Source organism: Bos taurus, chromosome 20, assembly GCF_002263795.3.
Source record: "Bos taurus isolate L1 Dominette 01449 registration number 42190680 breed Hereford chromosome 20, ARS-UCD2.0, whole genome shotgun sequence".
NCBI lineage: Eukaryota > Metazoa > Chordata > Mammalia > Artiodactyla > Bovidae > Bos > Bos taurus.
In genome coordinates, this window is record NC_037347.1 from 2,383,038 (window position 1) to 2,400,679 (window position 17,642).

The 17,642-nt window shown below is 49.1% G+C and overlaps 1 protein-coding gene across 4 annotated transcripts in view; it reads left to right on the plus strand.

Annotated features, from left to right (window-relative positions):
* The window catches only part of KCNIP1 (potassium voltage-gated channel interacting protein 1), a 407,743-nt gene that overhangs the window by 148,431 nt on the left and 241,670 nt on the right, over window positions 1-17,642 (plus strand). The gene's annotated exons all lie outside the window — the stretch shown is intronic.

Sequence of the window (17,642 nt, forward strand, 5' to 3'; positions counted from 1 at the left end):
GAGATGAAGAGCTCAGGCATCACTCAGATATTGCCATCCACCATTCCCTTTTCCTACTCAAAACTCCAGGTCATCCCAGACAAATTCCTGCAGGATTCCCAGAGGCCAGAGCTCCTTGCTTCTCTCTCCTAAGAGTCTAAGGAAGGAAAGAAGGGGCACCAGCATTCAGCGAGCCCTCACTGTGTGCCTGACACAGTGGTAGGTGCTTTATCCACCCATTTTCACTTAACTCTCAGAATAATGCTTGTTTGAAGCTCAGTGCAGGTCCAGGGCTATTGACAAGCTGCCTGAGCCCGGGGTATCCACTCAGCCCCACTCGCACAAAGCCCCTGCACACTGGCTGGGATTGTCTGGGCCTCCAGCTCCACACAGGCTTTCCGGGTGGGGCTAATAGTAAAGAACCTGCCTCCCAATGCAGGAGACGTAAGAGATGCAGGTGGGGAAGACCCCCTGGAGGAGGGCGGGATGGCCCACTCTAGTACTCTTGCCAGGAGAATCCCATGGACAGAGGAGCCTGGTGACCTACAGTCCATCAGGTCACAAAGAGTTAGACATGACTGAAGCGACTTAGCACACTCGCATACACAGCTACATACATTCCCCCAAGCATCTTCCCTGGAGCAATGACTTATCTTCTTGTGTTGCTCAGTGGAAGACTGATCAGCAGAAGACCCTTTCTGCAGAGAGGCGAGGGCTTGGAAACTGACTGGAAAGGCTAGTGATCAGAGATCACTTTCTGGTCAGATCTCTGCCCCATGGCGACCTCAGTTTCACCTTTGTTAAAGGGGAAAATTACATGAGACATTTTCTCAGCTTCCATCCGGTTCTCAAATTTGAAGATTTCTATTGCTGATGTTCTTCTCAGAGCTGCCACTATGATCTCTGAGACCTCAGGTTCAGATCTAATTAGAAGCAGTCAGAAGAGAGTGGTGGAGATTTTTCAACTCAGGAATCCGTCTTCCTGCTGGGTTCAAATCCAGGCGCTACCACTTACTAACTGTATGACTAAGCCTTATTTTTCTCAACTAGAAAACAGGGACAGTAGTAGTTACAATCTTAAAATAGCTGTTGTGTTGTGTGGGTTTCAGGATAATGTAAATCAAATGCTTAGCACAAGCGCTGCCACATGATACGCAGTCAGCAAATTTTAACCACTATTCAATTTATGGCTCTACTGTTTGGAGCTTCCAAATGCCTAGAGTAAGCCATGCTGGAAGTAGTGTGTGCCTGTGGGAATGCTCACCACTCATTTCTGGAGCCTTCTTTCTGCCGTGTCCAGGAAACTGGGACCTAAATCCCATGTGCTCAGATGCTGGTCCTATTGCCGCAGCCGCCGCTGGCCTCTGCTTTGTGGCTGTTCCTGAAAGCATTGTATCTTAGTCAACACATGCCCTGCGTGTTTTGGAAATATAGTTTGGAATCAAATACATATAAAGCTCCACAAGATTTAGTGCTGAGGGCAGGGATGTGCCTAGCCCAACCTAGGTGTTCAGGGAGAGCTTCCAGAAGGCAATAGAAATCTAAAATAATTTAAGAGCTATGTCACTGAATGAAAAACTTTCACATTAATTTCCTGTCCTTCTCTCTGTTTGGAATCTTTGTCTTTAATTAAGAATGGGAGAAGTCCTGCTTTAGAGATTCAGACTCTGCATTCCAGATAGGGTTTCTGGCTCTAACAGTTTTGTATGTGCTTATCATACAAAAGACACAGCTCTGGGCTTAAAGGGCTGGCAGGTCAGGGGTGATTAGAGGAGGATTGCACAGGGGCAGCAGCTGGACCTGTGGAGGGAGGGGCAAGAGAATTTAGGGGGAGCATCACACTGTAGGGGTGGCTGGGCTGTCCGTCCTCTGTGGTCGAGGGAAAGCATTCAGAGCCTTCAGCAAGGGCTGAGCCTGGGGTCTCCAGGGTGTTCGTTGAACAGATGAGCCAACAAAGTCTCATGGCTTTTAGATGCTTTTTCTGAGGCCACATGGCAGATTAGAGACAAATGCGGGACCGTTCCCCTCACTCCTAGATCAGTGAGCATCGTGGAATTTTAAAGACCCTGTGGGAGCAGGTCAGGTTTGGTCGGTTCTCAGAGCAGCATGCCCAGCGAGGCACAGTCCGGGAGATGGCGGGAGGCGACGAGACGGAGAGCGGCAGTGCTCTGGGCTCAGGGCCCTTGGAAGTCACCTCCCCTTGGGGATGCCAGCGTTCTTATGTCTGAAAGAGGAATGCTGCTGTGCAGGGGTGTTCATGTCTTGAGTATTACCTATTTCTGCATCTTTGTCTGTCCTTTTAGCTCTGTGTTACCCTTTCCCCCGCTTCCTTGTCTAATAGTTAAAATTCAACTCACATTCCAAGTTCCCACTCAGCTATTTCTACATTCAGGAAGGCTTCCCCAAGCCTCAGAAAGAAGCAACTTCTCCCATCTAAATTCCTTAATCTTTTAGAGGTACATACTCCTGACTCTCAAGTCATGCTTTAAATAAGGCAACTGATGGAGGTTTAACCCCTCCCCCCACCCTCAGAATGTCAACTTTGAGTTACTCAGAATCATTCTTCACAGCTCCCATCTTCATTCCTTGCACATAGTAGGCATTCCATAAATCTTCCATGAAGGAATTTATAAGTAATGGAATGCTTGGCCATTCTCTGTTATTTCCTAGAATTGCAGAGCCCGGAGGAAAAGTTAGCTTCCCTCTGGAATTTCAGTTACCAGCCCTTTCCCTGAAATGAATTCTGTTATTTGGTCTGCTGGCTTTGAATTAGCTTTGTCCAGGGACTGTACTAAGCCTGTTTACCATTTAGCAGGGAAATGCTGAGAGCAGTGTTCCTGTTTGCCAGCGCCCTGAGAGTCACATAAGTGTGGGAGACCACACCCAGGGTCAGGCACAGCTCTGGTGCCTCCATCCCAGAAGAGAGTCATTGGAGCTCAAGGCAAATAAGGATCAGGAGATGGGAAAGACTGAAGGATGGGCGTGAAAGGATTGCTGCCTAAAATCAGTGGGAGTTTTTGGCCCCCAGAAAAGGACCGTGTCTTAGACCTCTTTGTGTATCTAAAAAGGCTTTGCTTTGTGAAGGTGCAAATGGGTACCTACACTATAAGTGAGTGAGAGAATGAAGAGATAAAGAAATGAATAGATGAGTGAGAAGCAAATGGAGGATCGAATGAATGACTGAAGGAATGAGTGCACGCATGAATCTACAAACTGATGAATGGTGAATGAAGTCCCAGAAAGGCTACGATAGCAGACTGTCTTTGCATGAAGAGCATTGATAGTCCTGCTCCCCAAGTCCCGGATCTAAGCCCCCTACTGTGAAACGTGGAAGGAGTCAGCGATACAGGAAACCTTAGTTCAGCTAGTTACCAGTAAACATATACAAGGTGCTGCTTCTTAGAGAGCTGAAAATTATAAACTCAGTTAAGAAGAGTCCTGGTCACTTTTTTTTTGGATATCAGTAGGAGTGTGGTGTCTTTGGGGAAGGTGGGAAAGTATCTCTCAGCTTTCACTCTTTTGTTGATTCATTCAAAACCTAAAGTGAAGACTGACCTACAGTGGGCTCCCTTGTGTTTCACGTTGCCCTTTATTTTGTCTGAGATTAAAAAATCCGTGTATCTGTCCACTTAGTTGCTTGTTCACTAAACAATCCCATGTGTCCTTTAACATTGCTTCCCTGATGTCTCCACCTGAGATTCCCTTTGGCCTCCCCACTCTTCTTCCACTTCCTCCTCCCTGTTTATTGCAAACTCCTATACACCCTTTCTAAAGGAGATCAGCCCTGGGTGTTCTTTGGAAGGAATGATGCTAAAGCTGAAACTCCAGTACTTTGGCCACCTCATGCGAAGAGTTGACTCATTGGAAAAGACTCTGATGCTGGGAGGGATTGGGGGCAGGAGGAGAAGGGGACGACAGAGGATGAGATGGCTGGATGGCATCACCAACTCGATGGACGTGAGTTTGAGTGAACTCTGGGAGTTGGGGATGGAAGGGAGGCCTGGCGTGCTGCGATTCATGGAGTCGCAAAGAGTCGGACACGACTGAGGGACTGAACTGACTGACTGACTGATACACCCTTTAAGGCCTCATTCAATATCACCTGCTCCCAAGCTCTTGCAGGCAAAATACATTTCTGTCTGCCCTGCTTCCCTACAGTTACCACTCCTTCCCTTGGCTACAGTTCCAAGCATTATGTGATTACAGATGTACACATTTATCTCTCTGACTAGCTCTCAGGGAATGAGTCTTATTCTAGGGCCCCTGTCAAGGCCTGATGCTGATGGATGTTGTCTGCCCAGAGGTAAGGATGGATAGACCAGGGTATGAGTCCTTGATGGCTCCAAGTAGTACAGGAATGTGGCAGCACAGATGAGGAATTTGGGGCTACTCATGGGGAGAAGAGCTGCAAAGTTCTGCACGATGGCCCTGGAGGTGATGTTCCCATTCATCAGGCAGAGGACGAACAGTATTAGGGGAGAGAGAAGGAGTCTCTGTGTGTGTGTCTGTGTGTCTGAAAGACTGACTGAGAGAGCCCTGGGACCTTCAGACAACCTGACTTTAAATGCTTCTCTGTCCTCCAGGTGTTTTAAATGGGTCATTTTAGGGAGTAGCTGTCATCCGTTGGGCCATCACTGACGTCCCATACCCTAGCCATGGGAAGAGAACATTAATTCTTGTTATTCCAGGTGGAACTGAAAGCTTCACTGGGGCAGTAAGGGGCAGTGGGAGGTACACTCAGCTCAGATCAGGGAGTTAGGAATAGGGTGTGCAATGGTTAGGACCTCTGGTTAAAGTAAGAGACTTGGGCTCGAACTCTGACTCTGCGACTTCTTAGATGAACCTCTCCGAGCCTCAGTTTCCTCCTCTCTGAAATGAGGACCATGATAGCATCCCCCTTATCTCCCTGATAGGGCTGTGGAGGGGCCCCAGGAGACAGTGAGCACTGCACTTCACAGGAGGTGAGGTGATTTAGCAACCCGAGGCAGTACTGGCTCTGCTCTTGCCTTTCGTCCCATCTCAGGGCAGGTCCCTTCCTCCGCTGTTGCTCCATCTGTACTGAGCCTGGGCCTTCCTTGGTGACCTCTGTGCCTCGGACCTGTGACCTCTGAGTCCACCCCTCTGGGCCCCAGAGCCATCACAGCTATGGCCACTAGAATCCTGGGCAGTTTCTCTGGTGATTCCTGTGGGAAGCTGTGAGTTTTAGATGATGGAAAAAATTCCCAGTGATGAGACAGGAGAAGGTGGATCACCTACCAGGGTTAATAATAATAGTGATGGCAAACGTTGACCTGGCCTTGCTCTTTGCTGGGCACTTTGCTCTACCTTTTCCTGGGTTATTTTATTAACCTCCTCCCAATACTTTGGTCACCTAATCCAAAGAGCCAGCTCATGGGAATGACCCTGGTGCTGGGAAAGATTGGAGGCAGGAGGAGAAGGGATGACAGAGGATGAGATGTTTGGATGGCATCACCAACTCAATGGACATGAGTTTGAGCAAACTCAGGGATATAGCGAAGGATAGAGGAGCCTGAGTGCTGCAGTCCATGGAGTCGCAAAAAGTTGGACACACGACAACAATAACAACCCAACCCTGGAGAGCAAACCCTAGTACAGTTTCCATGTTGTTGACAAGGAAACTGAGGTTCCAGGAAGGGAAGTGCCCTGTCCGTATGTCTCACAGCATATGGAGGGCAAAGCCTGATTCTGGCTGACCCCAGAGCCTGAGCTCTTAACCTCACCAGCCTCCTCCCTCCTGACCTCACCTCAAGCCAAGACGGGGTGTGTGTGGAGGTGGGGGAGAAGGCATCCAGGGGTAGGCTAAGCACCTCATTTAGCCATATGGAGCCACCAAACCATCTGCAGGCCTTGAAAAAAATGCTTTTCACCCCATCCCCAACCACCCCTGGATCTGTTTCTGTTTAATCTGATGCCTGAATATGAAAGGATTGGGGGCAGAAGGCCAATTAGCAGATTCATTAATAGGATTAAACATCTCTCCTCTGCTCTCATCATTTCTGTGAACTAAATTCTTCTCCCTTTGTTATAGCCATCATTGCCTGTCAGAGAAGGATGGAGCACTTAAATACCTCCAAGGCTGTTAGAATCAGGCACCAGAATCAGTCTGTGTTTTCAGGGGGTCCCGAGAGGCAGGAAGGGGTCAGTGGGTGGATGAGTGGTCATCTTTGCAAAACAAACAAATACAAGAACTTGCTGGCATGTTTGCCTTCTGCTCTCGCATTAATTTCCTTCCCATTCTTAGCCAAACATTGGCCTAAATCTGTATCACACACATGTATGTGGAATAGCAGGTATGGACACATGGTTTTGTTTAGACAGACCTGGATTCAAAACCTGGATCTGCCAGTTATTAGCTATTTGACCTCAGGCAGGTGCCTTTGCCTCTGTGAACATCCAGAGAATTAAGATATCAATAGTAAATACCTCCAAAGTCATGATGGGGATTCAACACAACAAGGCATGTAAGATACAGAGGTCTGAATATAGCAAAGGTGTGTGAGAGGCAAATGACCGCTGTCTTGGAACCATGCTACTCAAAGCGTGGTCCTCATACCAGTAGCTTCTGCATCAGCTGGGAGCTCATTAGGAATGCAGAGTCTCAGACCCCTACTGAATCCCACATCTTAACAGGATCTCCTGGTGGCTTGGAGGCCCCTGAAGTTAGAGAAGCATTGACTTAGAGCACAGATTATAGTATGTGTGTGTGTATGTATCATATATGTATATATGTAACTATAGGATTATATATCAAACTGGTAGGGACTTTTGAAGCTTTCTGGTTGAAGTATCATTTTAGGATAACCAAACAAGTCCTGAGAAGACAGGCAGTCTGCCTACAGTCACACAGCTTGAGCGTCAGCCCTGGGATTTGAACCCCAGGCTTCCCCTTCACTGCTCTTTTTTTTTGGCAACATAATTGTTTTACAATACTGTGTTAGTTTCTGCTGTACAGCAGTGTGAGTCAGCTGTAAGTATACATATATTCCTCTTCCTCTTTAGCCCCACCCCACCCCGCCTTACCCCTTTAGTTGTCACAGGGCCCCGAGCTGAGCTCCCTGTGTTATGCAGCGGCTCCCCACTGGCTGGCTGTTCTCCCTGTGATAGCATGTGTGTGTCCATGCTGTCTCTCAGTTTGTACCCACCCCTTCCCCCACCGCCTACATCTGTCCACATCTGAGCTTATATTCCTGCCCTACTAATAGGTTCATCAGTACCATTTGTCTAGATTCCGTATAAATGCATTAATATACAACATGGCATTTGCTACTGCTTGTTTTTATATGAATCGCCAGGAAGTCAGATTTCCCCAGATGAGCATTTCTGCAATTGATCCTTTTTTTAATCTTTTTTTTTCCCCTTAAATGAAACAGAAGACCAGGATTATGTACTCTCAGTGCCCGACTCTTTGTGACCCCATGGACTGCAGCCCACCAGGCTCCTCTGTCCATGAGATTTTCTAGACAGGGATACTGGAGTGGGTTGCCATTTCCTTCTCCAGGGGATCTTCCCAACCCAGGGATTGAACCCTGGTCTCCTGCACTGCAGGCAGATTCTTTACCGAGTGAGCTACAAGGGAAGCCATTAATTTTTAATTTGCTAATTTAAAATGTTATTTGAGCCAAGAGAGATCCTGAATCTTGATTCCACGAGTCTTCACCCTAGCTGTACCCCCAAGATCTGTGCTCTCTGAAGGTCTGATGGAGGAGCTCTGTTCATCCTTGTCTACTTTGCTTCCAGGACCGCAGCCCAGGCCAGGTGCCGACAGAGCCGCGGGAACCAGTGACCTGTCTCCACAAGGGGTGTGATGACAGCGCTCAGTGTGGCAGAGCAGGCTGGTCACCTGGGTGTTGTGCAAAAGCCTTTGTGTGGGATTTGAAGCCAGAAGATTTGACAGAAGTTAGTAGGAATCTAATGGACAAAGGAAGGGCCTGAAGCTTGACAGTCAAATGCCTTTTCTGGGGGGCCTGGTAGAATGCCTCTGTTGGAAAGCGAATGAACAATCTGAATTATTGTAGAAGGCTTCCTTGATAGGAAGTTCAAGTTATTCCTTCTTAATAACCTGAACTTCCTATCAAGTTATTAAGACCTGATAAGCCTTAATCAAGACTTATCCAGGGTAAATAGATTTGTTTAGGGTAGAAATTAGAGAGATGGAGAAGCACTGCTTAAGGAGGAAGAATTCTAAATTTTGAAGGCCTGCCATGTCCCAGAGCTTTGAGCACACCTAATCTTCTTCATTTGTGTAGTAGTCCTGTGATAGCTGTATTGTTATCTTCATTTTGCAGATTGACTCAGAAGCAGCCACAGTTGTTCAGCCTCTTCTTGGGGGTCAGAGGGCAAGCAGGAGGTGCCTTGAAATTGGACAGGCTTCAGATCCTTGCTGTCTAGTCACTGGAGCCTCAATTTCCCAATTTGCGAAATGAAGACAACAATACAACCGCCTGTAAGTTAGTGATTACTCAAGAAAGTAGGTTTACTTAACCGTGAAGTGAAGAGCAGGCTTGGTTAGCAACAAAACCAGCAACAGAAGCACGGAGCACGCCCCAGACAATGAAACAATGGGACGTGAGACCCACCCCTGTCCAGTGAGCTCAGCAGTTAGTGATCCGAGGACATGCTCTCTGCACACATAAGAAACAGTAATTTGTGGCCCTAGCTTGATCATGTAGGGACAAGAAAACTCCCCTGCTCATCCTGAAGGAGGAGCTGATGATAGAAGCATAATGTCTACGCAAGAAAAAGAAGTTCTTCTCCTCCTCCCCACCTTTCCTTTGTTTATAAAACTGTAGCCCAGGAAGTTTTCAGGGTGCATCACCCCTTCACCTGCCCACTTGTAAGCCTCACAAGCATCCTATTTTATTAAAATAGGATGCCTCTTATCACTTCTTATCTATCACTTTGCTTCTCGCTAAATTCTTTCTGCGCTGAGACATCAAGGACTATGGTACCAGAACTCTTCGGAGCCTCCCAAATGCCACTCAGTGATTTCAAAGTCAGGCTCCCATCTGCTTTCCCCTGAAGGAGAAACTGCCAGAAAGAGATGAGAGTAATGTAGGACACCATCTTTGTCCTGAAGGAGCTTCCTGCTAGTGACAATAATAATATTAACAAAATCTATAGATCTTTGACTGCGTGCTGGACACTTCAGCAGCTTGGTTTTTATATAAACCTTATGGCATCACAAGGCATTCAGCACAATTACTTGCCCCTTTACAGAGAACTGAAGAACTGAGGGCTAAGGAGGGACATGTCCAGTATCTCTTCTCTCAGAAGTGGACAGGCCAGGGTTTGAACTCAGAGGGTTTGACTCCAGCATCTGCATCCTTAATCACCAGGGTAGTCTGTATCCAGGTATCTAACTGTCCTCAACTGCAGATTGTGTAACACTGCAGAGCTTCCAAGGAGAGAAAGAGAGAGAGAGTGACATCTCTTCCCAAGGGACAGGGTGAGAGAATTAGAGAGGAAGGCTGAGAGAGGTGGCGCTTGACGTGGGTGGCAGGGCTTGGGCTTGGACTGGGCAGGAATGCAGGTGGGGCGTTCTCAGCGGGAGGAGCAGCATGAGGACATCTGGGAAGAGGACGAGAGAGGGGAAGGTATGAAACGACAGTGATGCTTGTGAGGTTGAGGATGTCAGCCGAAGATTATCATCAGGAATGAGAGGGAAGAGGTGGAGGCGGAGACAGGAGGTCAGGCTGTCCATGCTCCAGGAGGTGGGGGAAGGGGTTCTGGAAGATAGCAGACAGCAAGGATGAGCAAAGGACAAGTAAGTGGGGACTGGGACTGTCCCCTCTAACCCAGCCTGTCTCCCCGAAAGTCTTACTTCCACCGCATTTGCTCCCCCATCCCTCCCAGTGCACTCGTGTTTCTCCTGCGTGATCTAGCAACTGACTGCCTTGAATTGCTCTATAATTCCTCCCTGTAAACATGTTTGACTCTCAGTTAAGAGTATGCTGTCCTCAATGACAGGGACTTTTCTGTCTGCCCTTCTGAGCTCCTGCAAGAAGCTCAACACAGTTTTAAGCCCACAACTGGTACTTGGTGACTTGACTTGGTGTTTCACAGAGATGCAGGAGAACTTGGGATTCCCTAATTGGGATGAATGTGCCAAAGAAGCTTGGGCACAACTCTGACACAGCCCCTCACAGGATCTGAATGTCAAAGATCGTGGTTTAGAGCAGAAACATGAGAGCACTGGGGACTGTTCCATAACCATTTACTAAGAATTGATGCAGGGAAAAACAAAAACCAAAAACATGTGGGGTGTTGGGTAACATAGAACCAAAGGCCAGTCCTAACTTGCCCCTTAAGAGCTGCGTGGTTTAAGAAAATTGTTTAAGTCTTCTCTGCATGCCAGCTTCTTCATCTATGAAGTAATAACAGTCATGATATCAACTCATTGAATTGTCATGGGGATTAAATTAGATAATGTGCATGTACGTGTTTGGGAAAGATTGAGGGCAGGAGGAGAAGGGGACGACAGAGGATGAGATGGTTGGATGGCATCACCAACTCAATGGACATGAGTCTGAGTAAGCTCTGGGAGTTGAAACAGTAAAGTTCACAGAAGCACAGCTACTTGTAGTAACTGCACACGCATGCAGTGGGTGCGTGTGACAATGTTCGCCGACGCATGAACTGATTTATGTGATTGGACGTGTGAACGCACGTTTGCATCTTCAAAGTGTGCAGCTTGACAGTGTGCGGGGGGCTTTCTGTAGTGGTGTTGGTGATGGGACTGCTGTGGTAGTCATGCAGCGAAGCATGTGTTCGTGGTGGTGGTGCTCACAGCAGGGGTGGTGACGAGAGTGCTGTAGTAGTCGTGTGGTGAAGGGTGTGCTCGTGTGGTGGTGGTCACAGCAGGGGTGGCGGTGGTGGCGATGGAGTGGTGCGAGCAGCGGTGCTGGCTGCAGGGCGATGGTGGGTGGTGGTGATGGTGGTGATGGCGATGGTGGCTATGGCGGTGGCGGTGGTGATGGTGGTAGCACGGGTGGGTTTAAGGCTCTCATGCCCCTCGTCCAATCTATCTTCTTCAACTAGGCTGCACAGAAAGATTTCCAACGCCCAGAATTTGAATTCCCCCCGCTGTACTTGTCAACAATAGAAAAGAGTAAGACAAATCAAGCCCATGCCTCTAGATTTTACTTTTATTCGTGGTAGGTACTTGCAGAATCCTTTTCGTATAAGCTTTCTCAACACTTGCATCCCACTACTGTGCCAGGCCTGGTGTGTAGTCCATCTTCAATAAATATCTGTGGAAGAAAAGAGTAACATTACAGAAGGACACAGGCCATGCTCTTGGATGAACTCACTGGTTAAATGTCTCACCTCCAAAGGTCCATCGGGCAGCTCCCTAGCACATCAGAACATGCCTGCCCTCACGCCAGGACCAGGGTGGGCGTGCCGCAGCCCTTCTTATCTGGCAAGCTGGGAAGACTTCCCGGAGGTGCACCTGGCCCGCACGCACTCTGCCCTATTTCTATACTGACTGAATACGAGCAAGGGTGGAGAAAATGGCATCTCCCACCAGCTGCTTCTGGGGTACCGTGCTTCCTCCTCGGCGCCCATTTTTCTGTGTGTGCAGCAAGGAGGAGAGGCATGTCCTTCCTTTAGAAAATTTCCTCATGGCCACAATCCCTCTGCCCAAATCCTGAGAGAGATTACAGGAGTGGCTTCAAGTCTAGCATCTCCACAGCCCACCTTTTACCCTGGGCAAGTGAGAGGCGCCTGTTGGGCCTCTGTTTGTCTTGGGAAAGGGGTAAGCACATGCCGACACTGCAGTGTTCTTGGGCCTTTTAGGAGTGTGGCACAGAGTAAGGGCTTAACGAATGGTAGTGGTTCTGAATACTGGTAGCATTTATTGCTTCTATCACTAATGGAGAGATTAATGTAATAGGTGATGGGTAATGACAGACCAGAGATTTGTGTGTCCGTCTTTGGCACGTGCATGCTCAGCTGTATCCAACTCTTTGAGACCTCATGGACTGTAGTCCACCAGGCTCCTCTGTCCATGGAATTTTCCAGGCAAGAAATACTGGAGTGGGTTGCCATGCCCTCCTCCAGGGAATCTTCCTGACCCAGGGATCGAATCCGAGTCTCTTACGTTTCCGCATTGGCAGGCGGGTTCTTTACTGCCTGTCCACCTGGGGGCATGGCTTCACCTTGAACCCCCTGGTCCTGGAACTCTGAGCCTGAGGGGATCATCTGAATGGATCGCACAGTGTTGGTGGGATTGCTTGGAAAAAAATGAGGATAACCTTTTGGCATTTGGGGCCAGCTACTATTTTGACAAAGAGTTCAATTGAAGACCAAATAATCTTAGATTTAAATCCCAGGCTTGCCTCGTACTGACTGTGTGACTCTGTGTAAGTTACTAGGTGAATCGTGGTTTCTTCTGGTGTCCAGTGAAGTTGATAATACTGAGCACATCAGCTCCTTCGAAGAGTAAGAAAAGTCAAGTGTAAGTGGACCTGGGAATGGGGATTTGTCCCAAAGCAGCTCAGGACGGGAGGTAATGGAAAGACCAAAGTGGTTTGGGGATTAGAGCTGCTTACAGCCTTTATCTGTCCTGGAGTTGATATATTGTTCCCCAAAACCCTGAAACAGAATTAAGAAAGCAATGAAGAGAAGGAGAGCTTTAAAGGAGATGTAAACATGTGGAGTGCAGGCAGCAGGCTGCCTGCCCACAGCAAGCACTCAGTACAGGGAGAATTCATTCACTGGCGGCGTTTTTATTGTTGTGACTATTATTGTTGTTTAGAGGTGTATTGGGGAACCCAGGCAGAAAGAAGAACTCATGCAAAGACACCAGGTGAGTGTGGGGTGGAGGGATGGATGGAAACTGGGCTGGATCTGTTCAAGGTTGCAAAGCACCGAGTGTGATCTGTAGCGGATGGAAACGGAGGCAGGCTGCCCCTCTCCCCGCCTCAGACTTCTGGTTTCGCCCAGTGACTCTACACGCGGATCAAGAGTTCTTTCAGCGGTGTTTGGTATCTGTGCATTTGTGTAGGGAGAGATAAAGCTTGCTGCCCTGAATGGAGCATCAGACACTGGGCTGGGCATGTCTGCTGGTGGTGGTGGTGGTTTAGTCGCTCAGTCATGTCTGACTCTTTTCGACCCCATGGACTGTAGCCTGCCAGGCTCTTCTGTCCATGGGATTCTCCAGACAAGAGTACTGAAACAGGTTGCCCTGCCCTCCTCCAAGGGATCTTCCTGACCCAGGTATCAAACCCCAACCGCTTATGTCTCCTGCATTGGCAGGCAGGTTCTTTATGGCTAGTGCCACCCGGAGAGCCAGACTTTCCACTTGCTGCCTGGCATTAGCTCCACTGACACTCGATGAGGCTGAGGCTCAGGAAAGCTGCTTCTGTGGGAACTCAATGCAATGCAAGACTACTCCCACTTCTCCTGGCTGCCAGCTCTGTGATCTCTCCCTGGCGGCTCACTCATCATTGGACCTGACAACGTAAGAGGCTCCCATCCCTTCTCTCCTTCTCCTCCTGCCTTTCTTGGCCTTCTTCCAAAACTTTGGAAGAGCAATAAACCGACTCAAGAGATGGAGAAAGGCTATAGGAAGCTCAAACCCGAAATCAAGTTAGCCTTCGTACAACCTCCATCTGAGCTGCCTGAGAGACAAGCCCCACCCCCCCCCCCCCGCCACTGTTGCACTTATATCAGTGGGGCAGCAGCCAGACTGAATGACTCAGGGGTCCCCAGCCTCCGGGGTCTCACGCCTGATGGTCTGGGGTGGAGCTGATGGAATAGTAATAGCAGCAAAGCGCACAATGAACGTAATGCTCTGAATCACCCTGAAAGCATCCCACCCCCCACCCCAGTCTGCGGGAAAATTGTCTTCCATGAAGCCGGTCCCTCATGCCAGAAAGGCTGGGGAACCACGGAAAAGACTGGCACACTTTGTTCCTCTTAATCCAGACCCTGCTGAATACTGAATGCAGAAGGCATTCCATGTAACGGCGAAATGCACAGCCTTAGAAGCTAGGCAGTTCTTGTCTGGCTCTGCCTTTCTTGAACTGTGTCATCTTGGGTAAGTCACCTATTCTCTCTGAACCTCAGATCTGTCTTCTGTAAAATAGGGCTGATAGCTCCCTCCAATGTTGTTGTAAGGATTAACAGGAAAGTTGTATATAAAATACCTACGCCATAATGGGCACTCATTTGAGGGTTAACAATAGTTTTGGCTGTTATGTTTTGGCCCAGTGAGTTCCAAGCCGTAGTCTTGATAAATATGGGCTCCTCTGCAACTGCAGGCTTCCCTGGTAGCTCAGTTGGTAAAGAATATGTCGGCAATGCAGGAGACCCTGGTTCACTTCCTGGGTTGGGAAGATCCACTGGAGAAGGGATAGGCTACCCACTCTGATATTCTTGGGCTTCCTTTGTGGCTCAGCTGGTAAAGAATCTGTCTGCAATGGGGGAGAACTGGGTTTGATCCCTGGGTTGGGAAGATCCCCTGGAGAAGGGAAAGGCTACCCACTGCAGTATCACTGGCCTGGAGAATATCATGGACTGTATAGTCCATGGGGTCACAAGGAGTTGGAACCACCTCTGCAACCACAGTCCTAGTCCCCAGCACAAGTGTGACAGTTCCTGGCATGTGCTGTCATTCCCCCTTCTATGAATTATGGCAGACCTTGCTCATCCATTATAGTACTTTTTCTTCTGAGCCAGAATGTGATTCAGAATCCTTCTTAACACAGCATCCCAGGCAGTCACTACCAATTGATTACAGTTGACATGCTGCTAAGTCGCTTCAGTCGTGTCCGACTCTGTACGACCCCATAGACGGCAGCCCACCAGGCTCCCCCATCCCTGGGACTCTCCAGGCAAGAACACTGGAGTGGGTTGCCATTTCCTTCTCCAATGCATAAAAGTGAAAAGTGAAAGTGAAGTCGCTCAGTTGTGTCCGACTCTTAGCAACCCCATGGACTTCAGCCTACCAGGCTCCTCCGTCCGTGGGATTTTCCAGGCAAGAATACTGGAGTGGGGTGCCATTGCCTTCTCCGCAGTTGACATGAAGGGGCATGAAATGTATTTGCATCCTGGCTCTGATGAAGTTCACATCTTCTGCTCCCTTTATACAGTCCAGATTGTCTTTCTGCTCTGTCTCCTTCTGCTTTTGTGAGTGCATTTCTGTGCTGTGTGTGTTTAAACCCTTCATTTAGGCTGAAAGACCATTCCAGTCATTGGTGTGTTGGTTTATTTGCACAGATTTCTATACTTTCAGAGTCTCGTTTACCATGTCACACCTGTGGCTTGGGATCTGCAAGTAACATCAGCTCATATCTGGGAAGGAGGGTGGGTGAGAATCAAGTTAGAACTTGGGAAAGCATACCCACTCACAGCCCTCACCATCAGCCACCTTTAGAAATGACATAAGAGCTGGTGTTTGGATATGAATTTGCAGTTTCAGAAGATTTAAAATTCCATTGCCTGATGACTGTAATCTCTAGGAGGCAGGATTAGAATAGAAAATTTATTCTGGAGTGTGATGCTTGCTGCTGTAACAAATAGGCCCCGATATTTCAAGGGCTTAACGTGTAGAAGTTTGCCCTTCATGAAACTGTTCGGTGTGGGTGTTCCTGGTGGGCCAGTAGCTTTCTTCCATGCGGTCACTTAGGGATTCAACTTCCTTCGGTCTTGTCACTCCACTAACCCTAGGGCCTCCTTTACATCTAGCTGAAGGGGTAGAGAGAGCACACTGCTTGTTAACCACTGGGACCCAGCCATGGCTAGCATCACTTACACATTAATTTCACTGGGGAGAGCTTGCTCTTAATCCCACCCAGATGTGGCAGGGAGGTGGGGTTGGGGAGGGAGGCAGAAGATGTGGTCCCTGGCTGGCCCAGCAGCGACTTTTCACCCTCGGGGAAGCACAAGATGGAGGCAGGGTGAAGACCACGGACAGGCCCGCCACAGACAGGAGTTCAGGGGTGAGCACCCGATCAACTGGGCGGGGTCCTGCCTGGGGAGCGAGTCTAAGTCCAGATGCTATTTGGTCATCTTAGGCGTTGAGAAAGGCAGCTCACCAACCAGAGGTCAGTTGGCAGGGTCCAAACCAAACCTGCCCAGGGAAGTCCTGCCCTGCCCAGGGATGTGGCCTGTGTGATCCTGCTGTTATCTCTCTCCCTCCTGGGGAAAGGATGGAGCAGACAGTCAGTGTCTGATGCCATTAAGCCTTCTAGTGCTTCAGCCAACATTCCAGATGATTCTAGATCCATCAGGAAACTTTATTATTATAACATCCCTCCCCAGGCAGCTCTGCTTCCAGGGAGAGACGGTACTGGTCACAACAGCTTCTGCGGTCCTGTTCTGCAAGGCAGTTCCTTTTCTCAGGGTGCTTTGTATTTTGGTCTCATGATCTGGGTTAATGGGAGTGTTCTCCTGACAGATGGGTCCCTTCTGGGTGTGCCAGCAAAAGCAGGTTTCTGAACCTCCAAGGCTGGGGGCCAGAGGCTGGGGAATTCGCCAAGGTAAATGCCACCTTATGAGGTCTCTGGGAGGCAGCCAGCAGCCTCCCCTGGGCACCATTCTTGCCTCATCATGAGGCATCTTTGGCTGGCCCGTGAGCTTATGAGAGCCACATTTGCAAACCCATAGGCCTGGGGCTGTTTCCAGCCCTGATGTTCTGGCAGCTTCTTCCTGATCTCGGTATAGAAAGAAACAGGAAGGAGAGGAAGTGAGAGAGAGAGAAGGGGAAAAAAAAAAAAAAACAAGCCAGTGCCTAGTTTTCCCTCCAAAGCAAACCTTGTGAGCCTCATCTGTATAGGATTTGGAACAAAGGAATCTCGGTGCTTTGATTATCATGTCTGCAGTGGCTGTTGAAATAAGTCTGACACTCACCAGTGCCTTAGTAGGAATTAGAGTTACATCGGAAGACCTGAGGCTACTGAGTAAACCGATTAGCTGCTTGCTCTGCGTTGATAGGTTTTCCTCACCCCCAGGTCATAAATAGAGCCGCGGGAGACAGCAGAAGAGTGCTGGGCCGCAGTACTCGAGGACGGGGCCGTGTGCCTCCAGGAAGCCGAACCGACTGATGCAGAAGGGGGGGGGGGTGGGGGGGGGGGCGCTCACCTGCTCCTGCCAAGAGGTCTCCCCTGGGCCAGGGACTGCAGCCCGAGGAGTGCAGCGGGCGGTGGTGAGCATCCTTGGAGCAGACTGATGCTGACTGGATTGCCAGGTGATGCTCTGGGACGCCCTTCCCCAGGAACGCGGAAGCCTTCTGCCAGGCACAATTACTGCATGGGTAATTACACGATTCAGAACCTGCTGGAGAATCCTGGGCTGGTGCCAGAGCAGAGAGGCAGGGATTTGGGACTGTGACCGGTGCCTGCTTCTCAGGGCTGAGTTTGAAAGAAAGGGGTAATCACTTGGCCTCCTGAGAATCCTAGCTGAGTTTGAAAGAAAGGGGTAATCACTTGGCCTCCTGAGAATCCTAGCTGGCAGGGCCGGCTAATGCAAAGCCGATAGAGCCCGGAGTTGATGACTTCACTCTTTCCTCTGCCCCCCGCCTCCAGGAGGGGTCCCAAGGTTCTAACCTAAGCTCTTTTGTGTTCTCCCTGCCTGGGAGAGCCCATCGCCCCGACAAACACTGTCAGTGCCAAGTACTCCAGCACCCACGTCCCCCTCTG